Genomic DNA, 25,718 nt, shown 5'->3' on the forward strand with positions numbered 1-25,718 from the left:
ACATTCAAAGCAATTAAATGGAGCTTTTTAAGCAACATGATCTTTTTACTCTCTCAATCTCCTCTTTAGCCTTAAGTAAAAACCAAAAAAGACCTTTGAAAATGATGATTTTTTTTATATTTAATATGTGATCTTTTCATGTTTCTGCTGTTGTATGCTTTTGAGCTGTCTAACAACTATAGCTATATAGCCAAAAGAAGGGCAGACTTGTCTTATATCCTGTGAAGAGGTGACTACCTGAAGTGTGACAATGAAAGAAAACATAAGAATTCTATGAAAGGTTTGACTACAGAGAATATAGGGCCAAGACCTTCATCTAACCCTGGATACACAATTATTCTTAATAATGCATACCAGTATCTCTCTCTCTCTCTCTCTCTCTCTCTCTCTTTCTCTCTCTCTCTCTCTCTCTCTCTCTGGTGACTTTAAGTAGTGAGCTTACGGAAATTGACAATATTTTACAGAAACAGAATTTTTTTTTAGAAAAAAAGCATAGTTCTGTTTCCTGTATCTTTCACAGTTCTTTAATTTGAGACATATCACTTTTATCTCATCTTGCTTTAACACCAGATTTGGTTTAATTAAATTTATGTCAAATGAACACATGAAACGAAAGAAAAATCAGAAAGCCTGCAGTTGCCCATTAGTGAGTCAGGGACTGCAGTGAAAGGCTTTTGAAGCCTGGCTTACTGCCAGGACAAGCTTGCAATGATGCTCGGAGACACCCATGATGCTTTGAAGGGAAGGACTTAGCTGACCTGAGCCTGCTCGGTGGAATCAGTTAAAATCCTCATGGGCTGGATATAAAATCTATAATAAGTCTTCTGTCTTCAACCATTTACTGTCAAAGGAAAAGCGTAGGGGGTGTAAAACCATAATCCGTATAGAAAATTAATTGTACTAGACCCATTCATTATTATAATTGTTATTGTTATTGATTATGTTATTATTGTTATAGATGTTATTGACAGGTGGTTTGGTTCATCTGTTTTGAAAGTAACATGCCAAACCTTTTGAAAAGTAGTGCCATACTGTCAATCTCCAGAGATACTTGATCAAAACGGCATTTAACTTAGGTTCTTCTAATTGAAATAACTGTCAACTAGTTAAATAATGTATGCTGTTAGGGAATATAAAAAGCATAACCTTTAGGAACTAATATTTAGAGCTTTGCAAATGTGTCACGGTTAAAACATCTAAGTTTAAAAGTGAAGCCCCAAAAGTTTTGACAGTCCTCTTAAAGTGCACAGTAAAGTATAACTGTCTCATATTGCTTCTAATACCACATGTTCTTTGTGTTTTTATACTTGAACACATTTACTACATACAGCCTCAGCACCCCCATATAAAAATATTTTAAATGACTCTAACAATCAAATATGATGTTTTTTCTTTGGTTTTTGCATTCAGATGTTTTTCTAAAGGGGTAGATGTTACTATGTTGATTCTTCTTGCTTGATTGGAATCTGACCCAGAGGTTCATTTGCATTTTATATTTTGACATTTTAGACATTAAAGTCTTTACATAAACTTTCGACAATAAATAGATAAATCATTACACAACAGCGGAGTACACAAAGCGTTAGTAAAACAAGACATACAATAGCAAGCTTGGTGAGCATCCAGCAATATCAAAGGAGCTGAGAAAGAAAGGCAAGAGCAGGCTCTCAGTGTCTTCCTTCTTTCTTCCTCCTTTCTTTCTCTCCTTCTTCTTTTTTTCTGGTCCTATTTGAAAATAACTGACACAAAGAAAAATCTAAATTTTCCCAAAGTCCAATCAATATTATCCATTGTGCTTCAACAATCCAGCAATACCAAGAATCATGAATGTACTTAAATCAATTTCTGATTCACTAAGTGTTGCTGGTCTTCCATAGTTGCACAATCTCATATTTTCTACTTATTTAGGACTTGCTCATAATTTTTTCTATTTCATTTATAACTGAAAAGAAAAGCAAATAAGAAGTAAACAACTCTAACGGTCGCATTTGTACTATTTGAACAAGTCTCCATTTACAGATCCAGTGCATCTTGGAAGGTTGGGAAGTATGTGTCTGCATTGTAACACCACATTACGAGTTGCCTTTGGTAGAATATCGTCCTGAGAAGAGAAAGGATTTCTGTCTAGAGCTGAATATGAGACATCATTTCTTGGCCAATAGCAAAGTCCTTAATTTTGTGGAATTTGTGAAATATGTTCAGCTAGATGCTGCCACTTGCCTCTAGTTGGATATTAGTAGTCTTTTCATTTTCATGAGATCAAATAAGATATAAAAATATTCAGTGTTTTCAAATTCCATAGGATATAGTACAATCCTAGTAATATAAGAAAAAAGATGGGTTTAATTTGCATTCACATTACCTGTGAGGAGGTTAAAAATGTGAGTTTATCTTCAAATAATTCAGTTCTTAAAACTCATGCCTCTCTTTGTTCTCACTATACATTTAACACTTAGAATATTTTATAACATCAACACATGCTTCTCCAAATAATCAATTACAATTAAAAGGAAGAATTTCATGTTTATGAAATTATCTTCAATTATTCAATATTAATTCAAAGTTCTTACTGCCATATGTGTTTTTCTTTATGAAAAACTTGTCAATTCCTTCAATAATTTTGTTTAGTAAAAGATATATTAAATTATCTGTTAAGAAATTGTACATCATCATGGTAATTGAGAAGAATCTTAAAATGCTCTAAGAACTATTTAATAATAAAAGTTTTAAGAAATTGAATATATTTGTGAACATGGTAATAGCCTTGTTTCCTTGTTTTTGATTATATTAAGATATTATTAGATGTCTGTTTTGTTTTATTCGTGAAGACTTTCTCAAAGAGTTACAGGAGAAAAATAAGCATACATTTAAAACTATCTTAGAGATTGCTCAGAAATAGTTTTTTCCTCCTGAAAAATATTTGTCCAATAAGCCTTTGTAAACCAAAATACATAATGACCTGACCACAGTATTCAGGCAAATTTTTACTATTTTTTTTTAATTTTGAATTATTTTAGTTATTGCGTAATGGAACTTTTCCCCCTGGCACTACCAATCTAGCCTCTTTATTCCACATTTTAAAACCAAATTGCCAGAAGTGTCTGAAAGGCTGTGCTTCAGGAAAAAAAAAAAAAAAAGAAGAAGAAGAAAGAAAGAAAGAAAGAAAGAAAGAAAGAAAGAAAGAAAGAAAGAAAGAAAAGAAAAGAAAAGAAAAGGAAAGGAAAGGAAAGGAAAGGAAAGGAAAGGAAAGGAAAGGAAAGGAAAGGAAAGGAAAGGAAAGGAAAGGAAAGGAAAGGAAAGGAAAGGAAAGGAAAGGAAAGGAAAGGAAAGGACTTCAGGGCCAAGCTTTTGCTAACACACCAAGCATTAAGAGATGAATCAAGGGAGTAACAGAATGCTGAGAGCACCTTTCGCTCTGCAATCAAAGGCATACCATGAGAAGTCAACATTTTGCCTGAAGTTGTTCTTTCTGGCTCTCCTGTTGCCTGTAATGAAGTAGCTAAAAGGACATTTGGGACAATCCTGGGCCAAGCAGAGCTGTCTCAGATCCACCTAAAGAATCATAGCCAAAAGAAAGAAAAAATGATCCTGAGAAATATCTCAATCCAGTTCTCTGTATTTGTCCAGAGAGTAAAATGTGTGAAAGTATGGCCCACGTTACTGGGAGTAGAATTTGAGATTCAGTCTGTTGCTCCCGAAGAAGAGTCCCCAGTTAATGGCCACCCACTGGAACTCTGCTTTCATTTTGATCCAGTTGATGCAAATTTAAGGAGTGTGTGTTGCATTAGGATGCAAATTCCCCAGTTTTGTGTTTTAGAGTTTCCTCAGTTGCTCAAAGTGGAAGGGTTAAGATGGAATGATGAAAGAAGACAAGAACAACAAACCATTTAAAAATGATCCAAGAAGACATTTTAGCCACATGCTATTACTATCAACAGTGAGACTCTTGACGGGTGGGTGTTCCTACAGATACTTTTCTAGCTCAAGGTAAGGAATAATACAGGAGTCCTGATATTCTGATTCTGTCAATGCCCAGCAAAATGCCTCCCAAATAACACTTCCAAAAGAAAATTGCTTACAAATGCCATTTATTCATTTATGTTCACACAATGAAGCAAATAGATCAATAAATGGATATGAAGCATTTGGAGCATAGGGGAAGTCAAACTTTATTACACCAATTTTTTGTCAAATAACCAATTGCATCCCTAGCTTTAGACAGATGCTAAATTGCAAAGACAGCGCCAAATTCCCAGCACCTTTTCCATAAATTCTTTTTTTAGGAATTAAAAGCATTAGGTCTATTTTAATATTATCATCTAAGTAAATGAATACATAAATATATATTTTCTTTTTTTGGTTGAATAGTTTCTCTTTTAGGTACCATTGAGAACAGAAGGTGAAAGGCAAGAAAATGTATATTTTTATTTTTATTTTTATTTTAGAAAATGAATTTTATAATGATATTAAGAGACATGATTATCCTTCATATAAAATACAAATATTTAAGTGAAAAAAGATGTATTATTTATGCAATTCAAACCTAAAATTAAAAAGAAAGGGTACTCAACTTGAAGGTAGTATTTTTTTCATTATTGTAACTGGCCACAGGAGAGCCCACATCCCTTTTATTTTTTTAGAACAATAACTTGTTTTATCTGTTGTCAACATTGGTACATAAAATGCTTGGAGCATATTTTAAAAATCACACAGAGTCCTGTCTTTGAGTTCTGTCCTTACAGATCCCCCAGTTCTAACAATATCATCACAGAATATTAAAATATTCACAGCAAAGGGACATACAGGTTTGAAGGTTCCAGTCAAACTGATTATACAAAGTGATAACACCAGGGTTGTCCCAACATAAAAGCTGACAAGTCAAAAGGGGAGGTAATGTGCGTTTTCACTGGCAAATGGTAAAGATTCGGTGCAGCAAGACAGCTGCAATCCTGTGATCAGAGCCATTACGGAAAGAAAGGATTTTGATTAAGACTGTTAACTTTGCACAGAAGCAAATTTGAAAGAAACAGTAAGGGAAAATGTGCCCAATGCACATCTAAAATATTAATTAATACACCTCCTGAAACATGAGCATTTACGTTTCAGTTACATAGGGTGAATTCATGAACTTAGTTCAACATTTCCCCTTGCATAGATAGTGATGGGGTTCAAAAAAAGGCAGCAATGAAGTCACTTACAGTTTGCAATTCAGCTGTCATGTGGAAGTCTGCAGTAGGTATGAGCAAAATATACAGTGAAGAATATGTGGCTCTATATTTTACAGCAAAATCGAACTTTGCAACCGCTTATGCATAATTAACTATCTGGGACTAGCCTGCTCTGGTGTACCACTTTATAGAGCAATAAAAAATTAAACTAAAAATACAGACTCCTAGGTAACTGTGGTCACAGTAAAACTCTGTCTTCCTTTGCAAGCTTATTATTTCCTGAAGCTGTGGCTGACAGCTTCTATGAACACACATTTTTGCATATATTTTGTTTATGTGCGAGCCTTGGCATTTCAGCCATCTCCTGCTGAGGCCCCTTCCTACCATATGCTTCTGTTTTTCTTCATTAGGTGATGTGATCCCTTTTGACTGTTGCATGCATGTGAAAGGACAGTGGGCTTGCGGGGGAGAAGAAACTCTGCTTTAAGAGAGTGCACGTCAGTTGGCCTTCAGCTGTTTGGAGCTGATTGCCTCTGACAAGTGTTGTAGCTACTCGTCCTAATGGATGTCTCTGCTTTAGCAGAGAAGAGGTGAAAAGGATGTAATTTCCAGTGAAAGAAAGCAACGTGAACTATTATTTAATTACTGCCTAATATAAAACTCCCTAGGAGTCCTTGTTGATTTATAGTTTGAGCTTCTCCCTTTCTTTATTAATGAACAATCTAGTCTTTTAATGCAATGCACTTAAGTCACACCTGTTATTGATAGGGATTTTCCCAAACAGAACAAGGCAAACAATCCATTTTAATACTCTAAGCATATGTGCTTCTGAAGTGCTTTATTTTCTTAAATATAGAACCTGCTCTTTCACCCTGTTAAAAAACAAAAGCAAAACAAAACAAAAAAACAAAACCAACTTGCATTAGTGTCACCCAGGTTTATTTTTTTCAGTGGTCGAAGATTTTTTTTTTTTTTAATTGCTCTGAGTACTGAACTTTTCAACTCTGGCTTCTAAGAATCAATTAAAATCCTCTTCTCCCCCCTCCTTCCTTCAATCCTCACACCCATAGCATGCTGAGTTAAGGAGACGTAGTTTTAGTTTTGTTTTTTAACCTCCTGCAATTTCTGAATATGGTGAAACTGATGTTCATCTGCAATCTATCTTCTACACAGAATTCACTGTCCTGCCAGGTAACTGGAACTTCAAAATCCGAGAGGAAGAAGTAATGCAAATCTGTTCTTCGTTGTCAAATGACAGGGTATTTTGCAATCAAGTTGCTTCTGGTCTTTTCTTTCATTGGGGAAACAGTACAGGCACAAACATGGCCGTGTGATGTTTTGAAATGAATTCTATTTACATATCATATTAAAATGACATGGCCATTCAAGAGACATCAATGTGATTTAAGTAGTAGCTGGCTTCTGTTCACCTATTAAGTGCAAATAATAAAATTATGTAATTTTTCTTCTATATATAGTTTGTAAGAATTATATTGGCGAAGTTTCGTATATTTTCTACATTTTTTTGCTACTACTTAGATTTGCCTTATCCAGTTTTTCTTAAGTATTATTCTTACAGTATCTAGACAGATAGTAGCTTATTCATGCAAATTCTACGTCCAGTATTTCACAAAAAAAGCACATATTAATGTTAAGAAAACACATTGGGTATGTGCCAGTATCTCATATGGAGAATAAAAATTTCTGTATTATATAGTCCATATGTTCAATCATGTTTAGCTTCTATTAATTTTTAAGTATTTGTCTTTCATTTTGCTCTATCCATATGTAGTCTAGTAAAACCATGAAATTTTGGTTTCCTTTTAAGTGTAGCCAATTTGCTGATTTGGATATTATCAGAAAACAGTTCACAAAATGATGCTACACTCTATTGTTTTTCTACTCTACATTTTTGTCTTCCTGAGAAATAATCACATCTGCTTCATTTATTTAAGTATATATAAGATTGAAACAGATAGTCTACAAATGACAATAATGCAATTTTATGTTAAAAGCTTATAGTTTCTATTCAGGATTTTCCCAAAGCTAAATCTCTGACCTTTTATACAGATTCTAATGTTCTTTACACTATTGTAAAGAAATATATTTTTTATCCAGTAACTGTCATAAACATAGACCTGTGATTTGTATAGAAAGTGTTAATGGGCATGGATGCTATTGTCTATTCACTTTAGAATATTGCATTACTTTGAAACAGAGTATGAGTGTATAATTTTTATAAGTGACCCATTTCTTTCCAATTTACTTGCATTACTATAAAATCAAATATTGATTATCTTTGAGGAAGAAAGGCTATTTATGTGGCAATTTCCAAAATAAAATGGTAGTAATGCCAAATTGAACAATTTATGCTCTGCATGCCAATTAAACATTCTGACTCCTGATATAAAATTTGATAGTTTGACACCAAATGTTAAAAATAGGGAATAAAATTCACCAAATCATGTGAGGGTAAAATTTTATTTTCAATTGTTTTGTACGATAAAGGAACATTCTTTTTATGTTAAAATTACTATTACTATGTGTGAATTACTCAAATAGCAACACACAAATGTTTCCTTTTCTTGTGCAGTCCCTCAAGAAAAGATGAAAAAACTAAAAATTGAATCCTAATGTTTTTAATGTAAAATCAAACTTCATGCAGTTCCTGATAATAATAATAAACAGTTCCAATTAATATTCCTTCCTTCCTCTTTTCTTATAAGTATTTGTAGAGGATGAAGCAAAAACATGATTATTAGAAAAGTAGCTGTTTCCTTGTCTCATTTGGCAAAAATAAAAAATCTTCATTCATAATGAGGAACTGGGAGATTTCATGCTGTAGTGTGGCACAGAGCAAAAACTGCTGATTACATTCAAGGTCTAAACTCCATGAATAATAGAACTGTGACAAAACATTTTTAAGGTTGGGTCTTTTCCCAAGAAAAGTATCTTAATTAACCTGGCTCGGGGAGCATGAGATAGAATATTTAAAGGTGTGGCATTTGCTATACAACTGATCATCTTCTACTTTAAGAATTTTTTTGCATGGTTTATGGCATTTTACATGTTTAAAAGAAAAGTGAATAATGAAATTCTTCTGTGAGATTGAATCCAAAACTGTTTAAATCTTATACCTTTGCTAATGCAGAACAAAGTTTAGTACTTAGCTCTGGAGGTAAGAAATTTCCCTTAGATGATTTGGAAATGTTTACATTCCTCTGCCTCTACTTTTTTAAAAATATTTTTTTTCATGAAAGAAACACACACACACACACACACACACACACACACAAATACCCACAACAGGTATAGGATTACTGCAACTGGATTTTAACAGGCTGCTATTGGACCTGAGAGCAAACCCCTTAGTGTTAATAACTAATAAGGTTCTAATAAGGAAATTATATAGAAGATCTTCAAAACCTCTTATAAGATAAAATACTGTTTTTTTTTTAAATTGTTTCTTCTCTTATCCTCATAAACACCAGTAAAATAATAAGCACATAGAATTTTAGGGAAGTAGGTGACTTAAATTAGATTTTAAGTCTAGGGAGTCTCAGAGTGAGTCATCTCACTCAACTCAGTAAAATCCTTGACATTATTTTAATTTCTTTAAAGCACGTTCACATTTCTTCATGACCACTGTATAAATGATGCAAAGACTCACCTGAATACAGACACATAACACGTGTCTAATTATCAAAGAATCTTCATGAAACTCAAACATACCTTCCTCTCATTTCTGTAAAGAGATTTATAAACCGAGAGAATGTGAACCTCACGAATATTCAATGAATATTTTGAAAGGTAAAAACAGGGAAACCTGTGTGGCTCAGTGGTTCAGCATTTGTCTTTGGCTCAGATGGTGGTGATCTTGGGGTCCTGGGATCAAGCCCCACATCAGGCTCCCTGCATGGAGCCTGCTTCTCTCTCTGCCTGTGTCTCTGCCTCTCTCTCTCTCTCTCTCTCTCTCTCTTTCTCATGAATAAATAAATAATCTTTTTTTAAAGGTAAAAATATATTTCTACCGATTTGCCAAATGTGTTTTGAGTAGCAGCTAAAATAAAACCTTAGGTCTCCACATGTCTATTTCAATTTGATCTAATAACCAGTAAGAATACTACTGCTCAGAAATTCTGGTGGCAGTTTCTTCCAAGTAATACAACATGCATTAAGTGTCCATGGATGGAGAGGTAGTGGTCATTTTAAGAGAAGAGACTCCACTTGAAAATACAGGTACTTTGCAAATCAACAATTGAGGTTCTATCTCTCCGTTTTCAGATAGAGGTGCTCATTGTACGACGGCTCTATAAACCCTGTGCGCCGAAGACACAATCCGAAATCCAAAGGAAAACCGTTGAGGTTTACAAACTACTTTTCTTAATCATCAAAAGTACAGGGGGTGGTATTCTTGCCTCATTTGTGGGTCCACTCCCAACTCCAAACAGATCTGAAACCATTACAACGCATGGCAGTTGGTCGATAGTGTGGAAAAACCTCATTTACTGACTGGCCAGACAGTTTTAAAACCTTCAGATTTTTCTAAGTCTAGGTTATTAACTGTCTGACTGTAATCACATCTTCACCATAGGGAGCTTCAAAAGCTTTTCATTTGCATTGAATCAGTTGCCTTCCTCCCTGTCTTTTTTTCCCCCTGGAAATAAGCTTAAATAATTCAACAAACTACACACATGGCTAGTGATTATTGAACCATTCTGAGATACTCGAGGCAAATGGACCATTATGTGGTGGGAATTAAAACTTTCTTCCCAGTCACTGGGAGGGTATGTATTCATATATACAAATATATGTCTCGCAGCCCTTCTTCCATACTTCCCATTCTCCTAAAATAATGTGAAAAGCACCTACAGTTGTGCCATAACTCTTAGTCTACACTGCTTTTTCAGCAGTTAGTGAGAGCCTTTCAGTGTGCATGTATATTCACTATTTCTTTGCCCAAGTGCAGAGACTAAGTTACTTTAAAAGAAAATACAGCACTCTTAGAGTCACACTACAGATGAGTAAGAATAAATAAATTATGGTCATTCTAAATGTTCATAATACTTATGATGAACTATGTTTGGCAACTTGATTTGACTTGGCCTTAATTATAAATATTTATATTTTGTTAGGTCTCTTTGTAAAAGTATTTGTGGATATTTTGCATTTACAGCCACACAAACTTTTGAATTATCTCAAACCTGGAGAAATATTTTGCAATTTTGTAGTTGTCTTGCCATCTGTTTATGTAGATGTTTCATGAATGAAGATTGAAAACTCTAGGCATTGTCAGCCTAAGGGAGAAAATAGGATTTTATAGTAGATTTTAACAAAGAAAAAAATTAATTTCAAAAGACATAAATAATTTTTATCGATATAGTACTTTTATTTCTCTAAGCAGATAACAATCAAAAACAAAGAATAAAAGGCAGAAAATCACATATTTCAATGTAAAATATCATAGAGCATTGAGTAATTGCAGAGTAGAAAATCTATTGGGAAAAGAGTTATTTTTTTCATTAAACATTAACTTTGAAGTCTTAAAGAATGAGTCATACTACATTGCATAAGACTAATTCAAATAATTTTTTTAGAAAAACACTAGTATCAAATATGGTATGCATCCTGATGCCAACATTAAAGATATGTCCATGCTAGCAATTTCATGTAAATATCAGTTGTGATTTTTTTGTGATTATATATATGTATAAATAATTTCAATTTTTGTGATTTATCTTAGTATTTATATAGCTTTGCATCCAGTTTCAAGTAGTATACAGCGTTTGTCAAACTATGATACCTTGGTCAAACTATAATGCATATAAAAATATATGGGTGCAACAAAAATACTTATGTATGTAAAATGAATAATCAGTGACACCATTTGTTGTTCTGTTTCTTATATCTTTGCTTATCTGTATATCTTTTCCCTAATTTTCTATCACAGAATGAGCCTGATTCTTAACTGGCTCCTAGTAAATACTTGCTGTTGAATGAACCCATGTACTTTATTCCTTCTAGGCTGATATGACATCAAGCAGTTCATAGCAATACAGAATTTAATTTCATATGTGTTTTACTGATTACATTTATTTGAATATAGGTTTTTTATTATATATTTTATGCTATTATGTCTTTGGTACTTTATCTCTGTGTTTGTTAATTTTTACTAACAATTGCTCCAACAGCTTGAGCATCCTAACTACTCTGGCATTATCACCTCTATTCAAGACAGAGAGATTCATGTACCTTTTTGAGAGGTGATGGTGGTGAGAAATGAGATATAAACAGCTTTTGAGAATCTGATTTTATTTATGTATCCTTTTCCTGAAACATTTTATTTATTTTTAAATATGGGAGAAGATATTTGCAAATGACCTATCAGATAAAGGGCTAGTTTCCAAGATCTATAAAGAACTTATTAAACTCAACACCAAAGAAACAACAATCCAATCATGAAATGGGCAAAAGACATGAACAGAAATCTCACAGAGGAAGACATAGACATGGCCAACATGCATATGAGAAAATGCTCTGCATCACTTGCCATCAGGGAAATACAAATCAAAACTACAATGAGATACCACCTCACACCAGTGAGAATGGGGAAAATTAACAAGGCAGGAAACCACAAATGTTTGAGAGGATGTGGAGAAAAGGGAACCCTCTTACACTGTTGGTGGGAATGTGAACTGGTGCAGCCACTCTGGAAAACTGTGTGGAGGTTCCTCAAAGAGTTAAAAATAGACCTGCCCTACGACCCAGCAATTGCGCTGTTGGGGATTTACCCCAAAGATACAGATGCAATGAAACGCCAGGACACCTGCACCCCGATGTTTATAGCAGCAATGGCCACGATAGCCAAACTGTGGAAGGAGCCTCGGTGTCCATCGAAAGATGAGTGGATAAAGATGATGTGGTTTATGTATACAATGGAATATTCCTCAGCCATTAGAAACGAGAAATACCCACCATTTGCTTCAACGTGGATGGAACTGGAGGGTATTATGCTGAGTGAAGTAAGTCAATCGGAGAAGGACAAACATTATATGTTCTCATTCATTTGGGGAATATAAATAATAGTGAAAGGGAATATAAGGGAAGGGAGAAGAAAAGTGTGGGAAATATCAGAAAGGGAGACAGAACAGACTCCTAACTCTGGGAAACGAACTAGGGGTGGTAGAAGGGGAGGAGAGCGGAGGATGGGGGTGAATGGGTGACGGGCACTGAGGGGGGCACTTGACGGGATGAGCACTGGGTGTTATTCTGTATGTTGGTAAATTGAACACCAATAAAAAATAAATTTATTAATAAAATAATAATAATAAATAAATAATAAATAAGATTTGTTTATTTACTGCAGAGAGAGAGTACATGCAAGTGGGGAGGGGGGTGGGCAGAGGGAGAGGAAGAGGCCTAAAATGACCCAATCCTGAGATCATGACCTGAGCTGAAACCAAGAATCCAATGCTTAACTAACTGAGCCACCCAGGTGCCCCTTCCTGAAATATTTTAGATAGTTTTTTCAGAGTTCATAAACCCACTGAAATCAACTCATGGAATGTGATTAAGAGCACCTAATAAGGGAATTTGTGCATGTTTGAGTATTGATTTAAGACCAGTGATGTGACACTATTAACGGTAATGGGCAAGATCAGTAGTGCCAAGCCAAATCAGACTGCCACTTGCTTTTATAAAGTTTTATTAGAACAAACTTAGCCTATTTATTTACATATTTTATCTGGTTGTTTTCATGCTCAATAGCATTGTTGCAACAGAGGGCATTGGCTGAAATCTACAATAATTATTATATGGCCCTTTACAGAAAACAGTTTGCCAAACCCTGGACTAAATGTGTACTCTAAATACGGTGAATTTTTTGTTATTCAAGAAGCCAAGACTCAAATTTAATATGAATTATGAATATTAGTATAAATCACTGTCTATAAAATATAAGTGATTTTGACTTTATAAAAGTAAAAAAATATGTATATAAAAAATAACAAAGTTAATAGCATGATAGTACTAGTTTACCAGGGACATCTAAAGAATATCATACAGTTCTGGATATCACATTTTGGTAGAGTGAATAAATTGATGTTTTTGTTTTGTTTTTCTCAGGAATGAAACCAAGATGATGAGAATATAGAAAACAAATTTAGAGGAAACAGTTAAGAAAATAAGGATGTTTAGCTTGGAAAAGAAGAGATAGGAGGGTAATAGAGGAGAGGTGAGGGAAATGATAACTGTTCTCAAATATTTTAGCCATCTTTGTAGAAGGTGGAATTTAATTTGTTTTGTGATTCCAGAGGCAGTGGTATGCTGATAAACTGGTTCTTTGAAGGAAAAATAGCCTGGGTTTGTACGTTTGCCAATTTTTGTGATGCAAATTCCCACCATGACTGATTTCAGCTACCAATAGGAAGTCACTGAATGCAGAGCTAAGAAGAGATGCACACATTTGGCTTTCCCAAGCACTTTAAGACCAGCTCCTGCACACCATTACAGAAGGCAAAGTAAGGCCTATGGCTGAAAACTACATGGAGCAAACATGGCTCACCTTAAGAAACTTATGATTTGAACTGGACTTCCTCAGGAGACTGTAAATTCCTTTTCGGAGAAAATGTTTATTAGCAGAGGCCATGCATGCTCTTCATGAGTGCACTAAGTAAAGCACAGAAAAAGGTGTGTTTTTTTAATCCCATGCAATTGTTTATGATCCTATGATATTCAAAGATTTGTTAAATATGCTATTCAAGCACTTCTGCCGTTTTCTTTTTTTTTTTTAAGATTTTATTTATTTATTCGTGAGAGACACACAGATAGAGAGAGGCTGAGACACAGGCAGAGGGAGAAGCAGGCTCCATGCAGGGAGCCTGATGTGGGACTCGATCCTGGGTCTCCAGCATCATACCCTGGGCCGAAGGCAGGTGCCAAACCGCTGAGCCCCCAGGGATCCCTGCCGTTTTCATTCTGAGATAAAGTTTCAGGTATTATAATTTCATGAGAATAAGGCATGTACCTGTTGATTTCAAACCTTATATGAGGGTCCTACAAAATACTAAATTGATAACAGACTTCTTAAACATAGATAAATTCAAACTTGCCCAAAAACATGCATTTTAGATATACCTTTTTTTAAAAAAGATTTTATTCATTTACTCATGAGAGACATATATAGAGAGAGGTAGAGACATAGGCAGAGGGAGAAGCAGTCTTCGTTCAGGGAGCCGGATGTGGGACTTGATCCTGGGACTCTAGGATCACACCCTGGGCCCAAGGCAGACCCTCAACTGCTGAGCCACCCAGGTGTCCCTAGATATATCTCTGCACACACTTTTCATTTTATCTCAGGTTTTCTCAAGATATCAAAATTGCATTTACTTCTTTGTGTTGCAAGCACCTTTTTGATAATAGGAGATATCTAATATTCTTAAAACCCAAGGAGATAATTGGAGAATAAGAATTTTATTCTTATTTGCCTGTGCATTTCTGAGGGAAAGCTTTTCACAAAAATTCTCCAGGCATCCCTGAGATGTTGTGGGAGAACGCCTAAATATAATATCATTGATCCATAGGATCAGCTTTCTTAGGTGACCAAAGGGAAAAAAAGAAGTCTCAAAATCACCTTTCTCTCAAAAATCCAATTCTACAAAATAAAAAGTAAACTAACATAATAATATCTATTTCTCACTTTACTTCATTTATTTCATTAATGGCAGTAATACTAATAATCTTCATAGTGTGAGAAGCCTTTGCATCCAAATGAGAAGTAGCAACAGTAGAACTTACCACAGCTAATTTACACCCAAGAAAGAGGGCTTTGTTAGGGTGGCAGAGCCTGGCAACTGTGCAAAACATAAAGTTGAAATATTAAAAGAACAGTTCTTAGCTGATTTTGTTGGTTGAGTACCCAACAGCCAATTCCTACACTTTTAAAACCGTACTTTTATTAGAGTAGCCTTGTATGTTGAGGAGAATCTGGACTCCTGTACAACCTCAGTGGGGAAATGTCAGTAATAGTCTCCTTATTAATGATTATTTGGAATGAGTATATAATAGAACCCAAGCCAAAGGGCAATGGGGAAATTTGCTCTTGGTATCCAGGGAAAGGAACAAAAGGGCACTCTTTTCAGGTGTTGAAAACCGTAAGTATGAGATCCTTTGGGCTGATCCAGGCATACTTTGATTATGACTGGGCAACTCAAGAAACATCATTTCCAGGATAGACGAGCATAAGGTAGAAAGAAACTGGATGCTGGATGATGCTGTTAAATCACTGGTTTAATCATTCCTGGAAACGTGCTGCTTCTGAACTTCTTTTTGTGTAAAATAAAAAGGAAGATTACATAAAGGCTTTTACAAACAAACAAAAGCAGAGAAAATAATTTTCCAGAAGAGAAGCACTGTAAGAAATATCAGAAAAAGGTCTGCAGGCAGGAGTATGATACTACCTGAAAATTTTGATCTAAAAAAGAAATGAAGACATCAGAATTTATACAATGAGTAGATATATGAATTTTTTATTGTTTTTAATTTCTGTAAAAGATCATTAAACATCTTTAAAGAAGAGTATGAATGTATTGTTTGCTCTATAACATATAGAGAAATAACATCTGACAATAATATCAAAGGATGAGAGAGAAGAAATTTAGTATACCACTGTAAACTTCTTATACTACATCTAAAGTGGTATAATGTTATTTAATAACTAGAGTTGATATGTTAAAGATGTATGCTATAAAGCTTTAAACAATCATTGAAAAATTTAAAAGATAAAGAAAAAGGAAACCAAAAAGATGAGACAAATATTAAACAACTAGCAACATAGTAGCTTTGAATCCAGAAATATCAGTAATTGCATTAGATATACACAAATAACCCTAAATTATAAGACAGGTTGGTAAATCTGACAGAATAGCAAGATTCACCGGTGTATGTCTGTAATAAAATTACTTTAATATAAAGCCATAGATTGATTAAAAGTAAAAGGATAAAAAGAAAATATACCATAAAATTCTAATCAAAAGTAAGTTAAGTGGCTACATTAAAACTTGAGAAAGTGGGCGTTAAAACAAGCAATATTGTCAGTGATAAAGACAAACATACATTAGGATCAATTAATCAGGAACCTATGATAATCCTAAATGTATATCTATCTAATAATAGGCTCCTAAGTTTGAATTAAAGATGTCCTAAGAATAATCCAGTTTGGGACATAGTCCTTTTGCTTCAGAAAAATGTTTTAATCCACAAGAAATAATCTTATCATCCTACACATCCACTAATGTATGTAAAGATCTTAGCTTATGTTTGGCAAAATACATTCCTAAAATAGGAAATAATATGAGTAACTATTGAAGTTTTTTTGTTTTTCTTTTTTCCCTGGTGCTTTGGCAGTTTGACAGCTTTAAGAGTGGAAGATATTCAGTTATATCTTTCAGAATGCTTGGGTTCAGAGATGGGTCTTGAATTTGTTTCTTAGAATATTGAATCTGAAAACTTAGCAGAATTAAGAAAACTCAATCTGCAAAATATGTGAATTAGAGGATCAGTCTTATTCAACAAAATAAATCTCTAATAGGCATTAGGTTTAGCAGGATTTCTTTCCCTTCTCCCATTCAAATTAATATTCTAATTTTAGCTTGGGATATTGCTTATGCAGTTTGGTAAAGAAGAATTAATCAGATTAAAAGTAGAATCGACCTGAGAAATTACTTTTTTAAAAAAACTAAAACAGATTTACATCGGTCTATGTCAGTTTCTGTCGTTTCATTCTTCACTATTATCTGTTCAATTAGATTTTATTGCATTTCCAACTTTTAATACTAAGATGCTTTTCCAATATTCACTTCATGAAGTAGCATAGATCTTTTGAAAAAGCCTACATTTTGAACAACTTCTCCGCAAATACTTTCTTTCTTTCTTTTTTTTAGGATTTTATTTATTCATTCATGAGAGACACATAGAGAGAGAGAAAGAGGCAGAGACACAGGCAGAGGGAGAAGCAGACTCCATGCAGGGAGCCCAACATGGGACTCGATTCCAGGACTCCAGGATCACACCCTGGGCCAAAGGCAGGCGCCAAACCGCTGAGCCACCCAAGGATCTCCTGAAAATACTTTCATGTACCTTTAAATGATTTCCTCCTCATGATTATAAAAGATTAAATTATTTTTCTAACTTATTCAGAATCTGAACCATGTTTTTCATGGAAGGGACAATTTCTAAAACCATCACTTTCACAATACTCCCATATTGGTAAACATCTTTAATTATGCTTCAAAAGTATAAATTATAAATAAACCTACAAAATGTGATTCTTTTAGAAAAAAATATTGTATTTTTTTTTTTTCAAAACCAAATGTAGATGTCAGGTGAGGAACTTTCATTCATTTAGTTGATCAGTAATGATGGACTTTCTGCTAGTTACTATTCCAAACACAGGGATATGCATGGGTGTAAAAACTCATATTGGTTCCTGTTCTATGAAAAGGGGACAGCAACATTCACTTCAAACACAGAGAAATTTCATCTTTGAAAAGTGCTCTGATACGATACACCAAGAGTGACTATTAAATGAGGAGTTAGCCTGGGGAAGTGATACTTTATCTGAGATTGGAATAATGAGTTAGAATAACTAGGTAAAAAGGAAGGGGAAGAAGGTACAGGCAGACACATCAGTTTATGCAAAATCCCTGTGGTGGGAAGAATATGGTAAATAAAAGGACCAAGAGGAAGTAATTCTGATTGAAATACAGAGAGAGTGAAGAAAATTTGGTAGAAGATGTAACCAGAGAGGTGGGCAAGGCCAAAACATGCTGTTGTTCTATAAAAATTTATTTACTTTTTCCACATCAACAACAATGGGCAGAAAAGTAGAATTTAATTTAGGGGAAAAAATAATGATCAAAGTTATATTAGAGAAGATTCCTCCAGCATTAAAGAATGGAATGGAGATGGGTCAGGATTCATTTTGGTACAACTTGGCAACTGTGGTATGCAGAATTCCATGATGGCTCCCTGAAGTCCTCACTTCTCATGTATATACCCTGCATAATACCTTCCCCTTGAATATGAGTAACGTTTATGAATATAACGACTTAAGGCTCATGATTGGATTATGTTATATGAGAAAGGTGAAGGGATTTTACAGATGTAATTAAGGTCTGTAATCAGTTGACTTTGAGATCAACAAAGGAGAGATTAGCCTGGGCTTGACCTCATCATGTGAATCCTTTTTAAAAATCCTATAAAAAGGATTCAATCTTCTCCTGAAAGTAAAGATTCAAAGGAGGAAAGATTATCCTGCTGGCTTCGAAGAAAGAGACATCAGTATTTTGAATTGTCTGTGGACATACCCACTTGGTGAGAACCTGATGGTAGTCTCCAGAAACTGAGAGCATTCCCTGACCAAGTGCTAGTGAGATATTGGAGTCCTCATTCCTATAGTCACAAGGAACTAAATTCTGCCAGCAACCTGGGTAAGGTTAGAATAAGACCATGAGCTCCAGAGGAGATACAGCCTGGCCAACACTTTGTATAAGCCTTGTGAGACATTGTAAAAACAGTCCTGTCTAACTCCTTGTCCACAGAAACTATGAGATAATAGATGCATATTGTTCAAACTGCTACTTTTGTGGTATTTTGTTGCACAGCATTAAAAGCTAATACACCAGTTATCAGTAGACCAGCTAAAAGATGATGGTACATTGGCCTAAGGTAATGGTGGCACAATTAGAGAGAATTAGACTTATTCAAGAAATTAAGGAAATAGAATTATTAGTACTTGATATATATAGGATATAAAGTGTAGGGCAGCCCGGGTGGCTCAGCGGTTTAGTGCGGCCTTCAGCCCGGGGCCTGATCCTGGAGACCCAGGATGGAGTCCCACGTCAGGCTCCCCTCATGGAGCCTGCTTCTCCCTCTGCCTGTGTCTCTGCCTGTCTCTCTCTTTGAGTCTTTCATGAATAAATAAAATCTTAAAAAAAATGAATATAAAGTGTAAAAGAGGAGTGTTAAGGATGCCACCAAACTTTATAGTTTGATCAGATGGATCCTTGAGGGTACTGATCACTGAGATAAAGAACACCAAAACGCCAGCTGATGTGAACCTGGATTTCAGTGTTTAAGGGTTAGAGGTCTTTGAAACATTTGGGTGTGTTTCAAAGTGGTTTTGAAAATTAAGTGGCATGTAGTGTTTAGCTCAGAGTGAGCATGAATTGGGAAAGAGAGAAGTTAGAGATTTTAAGAAAACAGAATTTGAAATTGTTGAGGAAGGCATAAATGTGAATTGGCCAGAAATATAGTAGTAGAATTAGTGGAAATTTATGGTAATTAATTGGTGAGTAGGAATTTATGGTGTAATTAATAAGCCTATTTTGAGACTCCAATAGGCAACTCTAAGCTCTTCCAGGTGAACTCTGGAAAAGGAGAAAGTGGAGTTCATTCTAAGATAAGTTTTGCAAGATAATTAGAATAAAAGAAAAGTGGAAGAAAGGCCCTTATAGGAATAGGAAGGAAAAGTAACCAGGCAAAAAAAAAAAAAAAAAAAAAAGGAGTTAAAAGGTAAGGATAAATTATTTAAAGGAAAGCAAATAAACACAAGTCAATACAATTAAATAAATAAATACCTTCAAATGTATTTAATATGTAGCTCATTCGATTTTGAGTTTTATCATCCACAGAAATTATTCTATTAGGAAATCCACCAAAGGGGCACCTGGGTGACTCAGTAGGTTAAGTGTCTGCCTTCTGCTCAAGTCATGATCCTGGGGTCCCTGCTCAGCAGGGAGTCTGCTTCTCCTTCTACCCCCACCACGTAGTGTTCTCTCTCTTGCCCTCTCTCTCTCTCTTTCATTTAAATAAATAAAATATTTTTTTAAAAAAGGCAATCCACAGAAAAGTAGTGATGCTATATTTAAAGGAAACATAATTTACCCCTTTCCTCTTGAAAATATAAAGAAAGAACAAAAACCAGGCAGTCAGGTATTAAGTAAAGCTATTTTAACACAAGTTAAAAAATCTATAAATTATATATTTTGCTCCACTTCATCATCTCTAAAATGGGGATAATAACAGCACAAAATAAACGGGGGTCTTATGATGATTAAAAGATAGAATGTACTTAGCACAATACTTGATAAGTAGTAACCATGAAATAAAACTATATGTTTTTAAATTTAACTTGCTTTAACTATATAAGGTTCATGTGTTTCAGAAGTGAAGATTCAAATGATGGGATAGAATGCTAGAATAATAGAAGGAGATATTATTGGGAGAAGACATTATGTAGAATGACTTGTCTACAATATTATAAATTTTTTAAATGGGTGGAGTCCCAATATGAATTGGCACAGTGGTAGTAGGTAGAGATATATGTAATAGATGTATTAGATATAGATATAGATAATAGAGGAGAATACTATGCTGGTTTTTATTATATGAAAACAACTTGCTAACATTTAAGCAATTACAATACAGCATTTAATTACAAGTTGCCATTAAAAAATACAACATGATGCAGGTGTCCTTTAAGTGTGACTATGTCCTACATTATAGTGGAAAACTAAAACAAAATAAACAAAAACAAAGAAAAACAGACTCAGTTCTTTCTTTTATTAATTGGCCAGTTAGAAATTGCTATCTTCTCGTGTTGCATACAGAATAATTAGAGTGTTAAGCAATTTGAGTTTGTTAGACAGTGTGATCAGGTAAATCAGAACAATAATTCATAGGGCACAAGGGTTACTGAATTAGTTATTCAGCAAATGCACCGTTTATAGCACCCATGGGGCTTGATTTCTCATTTTTTATTTATTTTCTGTGTGCACCTGTTTAGCTGTTAGATTTCTTCCCTCCTGTTATAGCCTCTTGCTCCATTTCACATTTCTTGAGGACTGCACACACAGCAATATTGTAAATTAAAGAAATACAGAGAAGAAGGGGGAAGAAAAGAGTTCTCAAGAGAAGGAAAGGTGAAAGAGACATCAGAGACTAAGTATGTAGACTGATTTAAGGTGCTATAGTGCTATAAAAATAAGATAGCCATCTTCTTCAGAAGATATGCCACTTTTTGTAAATATGTTTTGGCAAATTTTACTTTGACTTTCATTAATAAAAAAATTAAACGTACATTTACCATTGAGCAAGATGTGTAACAACAACCTATTCCACTTTCTTTTAAATCTCTTGCAATAAGTTTTCATAAGTGATTACTCATATCCATTGTTCTCTAACACATGACATTTGCATTGCAAAGTTAGGTTATGGTATGCAATTGGCTCATTTTTTTTTCTCCTGGTAACATCAATAAAGTACATTGTTGGGAAGTTACCTTGATCTGTTTCATCCAGAACAAACTTGTGACAACACCATCCTACTGACCCAGAATAATCTCAACCCAAAAAATCCTTGGAACAAGAAATGAAATCAGACAGACAACTGGTTGACCAGACTCAAATAAGACTCTGGGTGAAAATATAAACTCTAGCAATACTGACCTAGGTGAACATTCTTGAGTTTCTTCATGTTTTTTTTTTTTTCCTCTGAAGCCACATTCTATACTTCATAATTTATTTCTCAGAAGTTACATTCTTTCTCTTACTGTATTTTTGATTTTTTTTTCTTTTTTTCTTCTTTTTTTTTTTTTTCTGAGTATAATGGGAAAGTAGCTTCAATTAGCATTCTATGTGAAGGTCTAGGAGGTTTTTCCCAGGTCAAAAACAAATAAGCAAGCAAACAATATAACGTCAAAAAGTTTTCCCCATCTACTTAGGATATTAAGGCATTTAAGACTGAATAAAGTGTAATTGGAAATTAATCATTTAGATAACTATCTAAAATGACATCAATTTTTCCTTTGTTTAGTTCTTGATTTGACACCAGGTTTATCCAGAATTAAATTTGAATTTACGTTTAGATAGAATTTTTAAAATACTATTTAATCCTATGTTCATCACAAACAAGCTGTCCTAATAAAGCCAAGGGTTGTATTTTTTTTAATTCAATCATTGCTGTTTTTTTTTTTAAGTCCATATTCTATTCTACCATGAATTCCTTATGTTATCTTTATTAGAGGGAGAAAAGAATATGACATTCTGAAAATTAAACATGTGCTTCATTTGGTCCAACTCTGCAATTCACATTTAGTGATTTTTTTGGTCATTTATTTTTTGAACAAATTATTTATTATATTTTATCAAAAACTAGCAACCCTTATTCCTACTTTATTTGCAAAATATTTAATCAAACAGGCACTTCTCTTTTGATCACCATAAATGTCAAGGTAAAATTATAGAACTTTGTGAGAATTTGACAACTGTAGAAAACCAAGGTTCCAAGAAGGTAATAATTATGTCTGGTTCATCAAACAATGAAAAAATATTCCTGACTGAAAGATGTTAAAAGATTGGTTCAACACAGTTCATGGCATATAAGAAGTACTATATTAATGTTTGAGGAATTTAGTGAGTTTTAATGGAGGAGGGTTTTTGGATTGGTAGAGAGCATAATTTACAGTTTTCTTTTTATAGAACTGATCTATAGATTAGATTGAGCACATTATTTAATTTTTGTGCACCTAATTTTTTCATGTCAGCTACAAAATAATATTTAAAGTAATAGTAAGAAATAGCTCATTAAATACATATACACATGTATATTCTAGCACAGTAAATGATACTTCTGTCCTTTTCTGTAGGGAAAACATGGTCTTTAATCAAATAAGTTCTGAAACCTATTGACTAAATTCCATCTCAGTAACTTACTAGGTAATAGATACTGGGAGAGCTGCCCATCTTAGTTTTTTTCTGGCTGCTATAACAAAATACTCAGACTAGTTAGCTAATGGACAATAGATATTTGTCACAGTTCTGGAGGCTGGGAAGTCCTTAATCAAGACACCAGCATAGCCATGTTTGAGGGCCCTCATTCTGGTTCAGAGACAGTACCTTATTTCTGTGTCTTCATACTTGGTAAAATGGGCTAGGGAGCTCTGTGAGATCTCCTTTACAAGAACATTCACCCCACTCATGAGGGCTCTGCCCATATAACCTAATCATCTCCCAAAAGCCCCACATAATATCATCACATTGGACATTAAATATCAACAGCATATGATTTTGAGGTATTACAGATATTCAAACCATAGCACCACCTTCATTCCAAACCATAGTTTCTCCACATGGGAACTGTATAATACTGCACTTATCTCACAGACTAGTAAGAAATTAATACGGAACATTAGTACGACTTTTAAGACAGTGCCTAGCCCACTGTAAGTACTTAAATATCGGTTGCAACTGTTATAGTATTTTTACATCACATTTCAAAGTAACAATCCAGTTTTTCTTAATATGCCTTATTTCCTTCTTTTGGTAATTGAAAAGTGAAATGTTATTTTTCAATTTAAGCTCAGAAATGCATGAAAGTACCTTCCTAATCATCATCCCAATAGCCTAAAACAATTCAGTCATGTTTCTGATTTGGCATCTAGATCTTTAAGACAAATAATGTTTTGAAGATAAATAGTTTCTTCTTGCCCCATAGGTAAGCCAACAGAAATACCAAATATAGCAGTCTGCCTGTTTACCAAGCAATCAGTTTGAATAAATAACATATACAGTGGTTAAGGGGTCAGACCACAGGGATTAAAATGCTAGTTCCACTTTAATTACTTATGTGACTGTTTTTAGGGAAATTAATCTCTGTACTTAAAAAAATATATACCTTGGAAAAAAACCTGGAATTATGTCAATAGAGTTTTTTGTTCATGAATTATAAATAATAATTTTGAAAACTGTGATAATGTAGTAGTGAACTAAAATGCAAACAACTCATTGAAAATTAGATTTTGTAAATATTCAATTTATATGGAATATCACATATTTAAAACCAACAGGTCTTGATAAGCAGCAGCTATGTTGATCCTTTTGATTGCCAAAGGTGTCTTGCACATCTTTTGTAAATGATAGAATATTTGACTGAGGACTTCAAATTTGAAGCCATGGAATACTTTAAAAATATAATTTCTTTTTTCCAGTAACATGTAACACAGGAAAATTAGTTTTGTTTTCCAAAATTTCCAAAATTTTAATTACTAATTTTACAATATGACAAGATTTGATGCTGTACTTTTGCTCAAATACCAGGCAAGGTATTGCTTTTCTATTTGTGGTGGTAGCCATTTGTAATAATATATAGTGTTATTGCACTATCAATATATTGGAAAATTCCTCTGAAGTTATATTTATAATTTTTTGTTAGTGAAGAAATATGGAACATGACCTGAAATGTGGATTTTCTTTTTTTTTCCTGCAGTACTCTTGCACTAGCATCATAGCCTCTTAATCCAAGTAACAGCATTATGCATCACACCATTTATGTGTTTTGACATCACAGAATAATTACCAAAGAGAACAATGATTCATGCAAATATCATATCATCTTTTAAATATTAGCAGACAGAACTTTCTTGCTGCAATCTGATATTTTCCCTTTTTTGTAGACAAAATGAAATGTTCCATGAAGACAAAATATCAGAGCATTTGAGAACAAATGGACTTGACTGACCATTGAGAACAAATCTCCACAATTCTGTAAAGAAAAGAGAAATTGTGGAACATCACTTGCTTGATTTTGAGTTTGGTAATACACAGAGTTGCCTCTCAAAATTTTCTCAGCCTACATAATGACATTAAAATACAATGATATCTTTGAAGTCTGAGAGGCTAGGATATGTGGATTTATGTGAAAGGATAGTTTTTGATGTACTTAAATTGCCACCACTATGTAAATTGATTTTTTTTAAAGCAATCTGTCCTATGGAAAATAAATAAAGCAGAACAACCAAACATTTGCAATAAGCAAATCAAAGCAAAGTGAACAGAAATACAAAACAAAATAGCTTAGGTAGATTGAGCACTTGCCCCAGAATCAAAAGATTAGGGTTCTAATCAGTCCTGATAAAAAGCCAGCTCAGCACCTGAGGCAGGGGATTGGATTGAGTCATCACTTATTGGTTTTCCAGTAATAAGAAAGAAAGAAGGGAGGGAAGGAAAATGCTTGAAGTCAAGTGATGAGTATATTTGGTTATAGGCTAGAGTAAGGAAGCTTTGGGCTACCAAAAGTAAACAAAGTTACAAAAGCAAAATAAATATAAAATCAATGAAACAAAACAACAACCAGTTTATTTTTTTTAGCAACAATTAGTTTTAATGAAAACAACAACAAAACCCCGGAACAACAGCATACACGAAAGGAAAGAGTGAAAGTGCTTGATTTATTTTTTAAGTTGATACAACAATGAAAAAGTATTGATTTGAACTTTTTGTTGTTTTCACTGGAAACTGTTATGTGGTTTAGACAGGATCCTTGGTGTGTTCATTGTGGGAAAAATACTTTGATAATGTGTTATATTTAAACATGATATAAATGGATTTTGTGGAATTGTGTTGAAATACTATATGTCTAATGCAGTATGTCTTATCTCAGGGATAAAATTGAGATCATACTTCTCACCACCAGAAATAGTGAGTTGACCACCTG

Source organism: Canis aureus, chromosome 1 (genome assembly GCF_053574225.1).
Source record: "Canis aureus isolate CA01 chromosome 1, VMU_Caureus_v.1.0, whole genome shotgun sequence".
Lineage (NCBI taxonomy): Eukaryota > Metazoa > Chordata > Mammalia > Carnivora > Canidae > Canis > Canis aureus.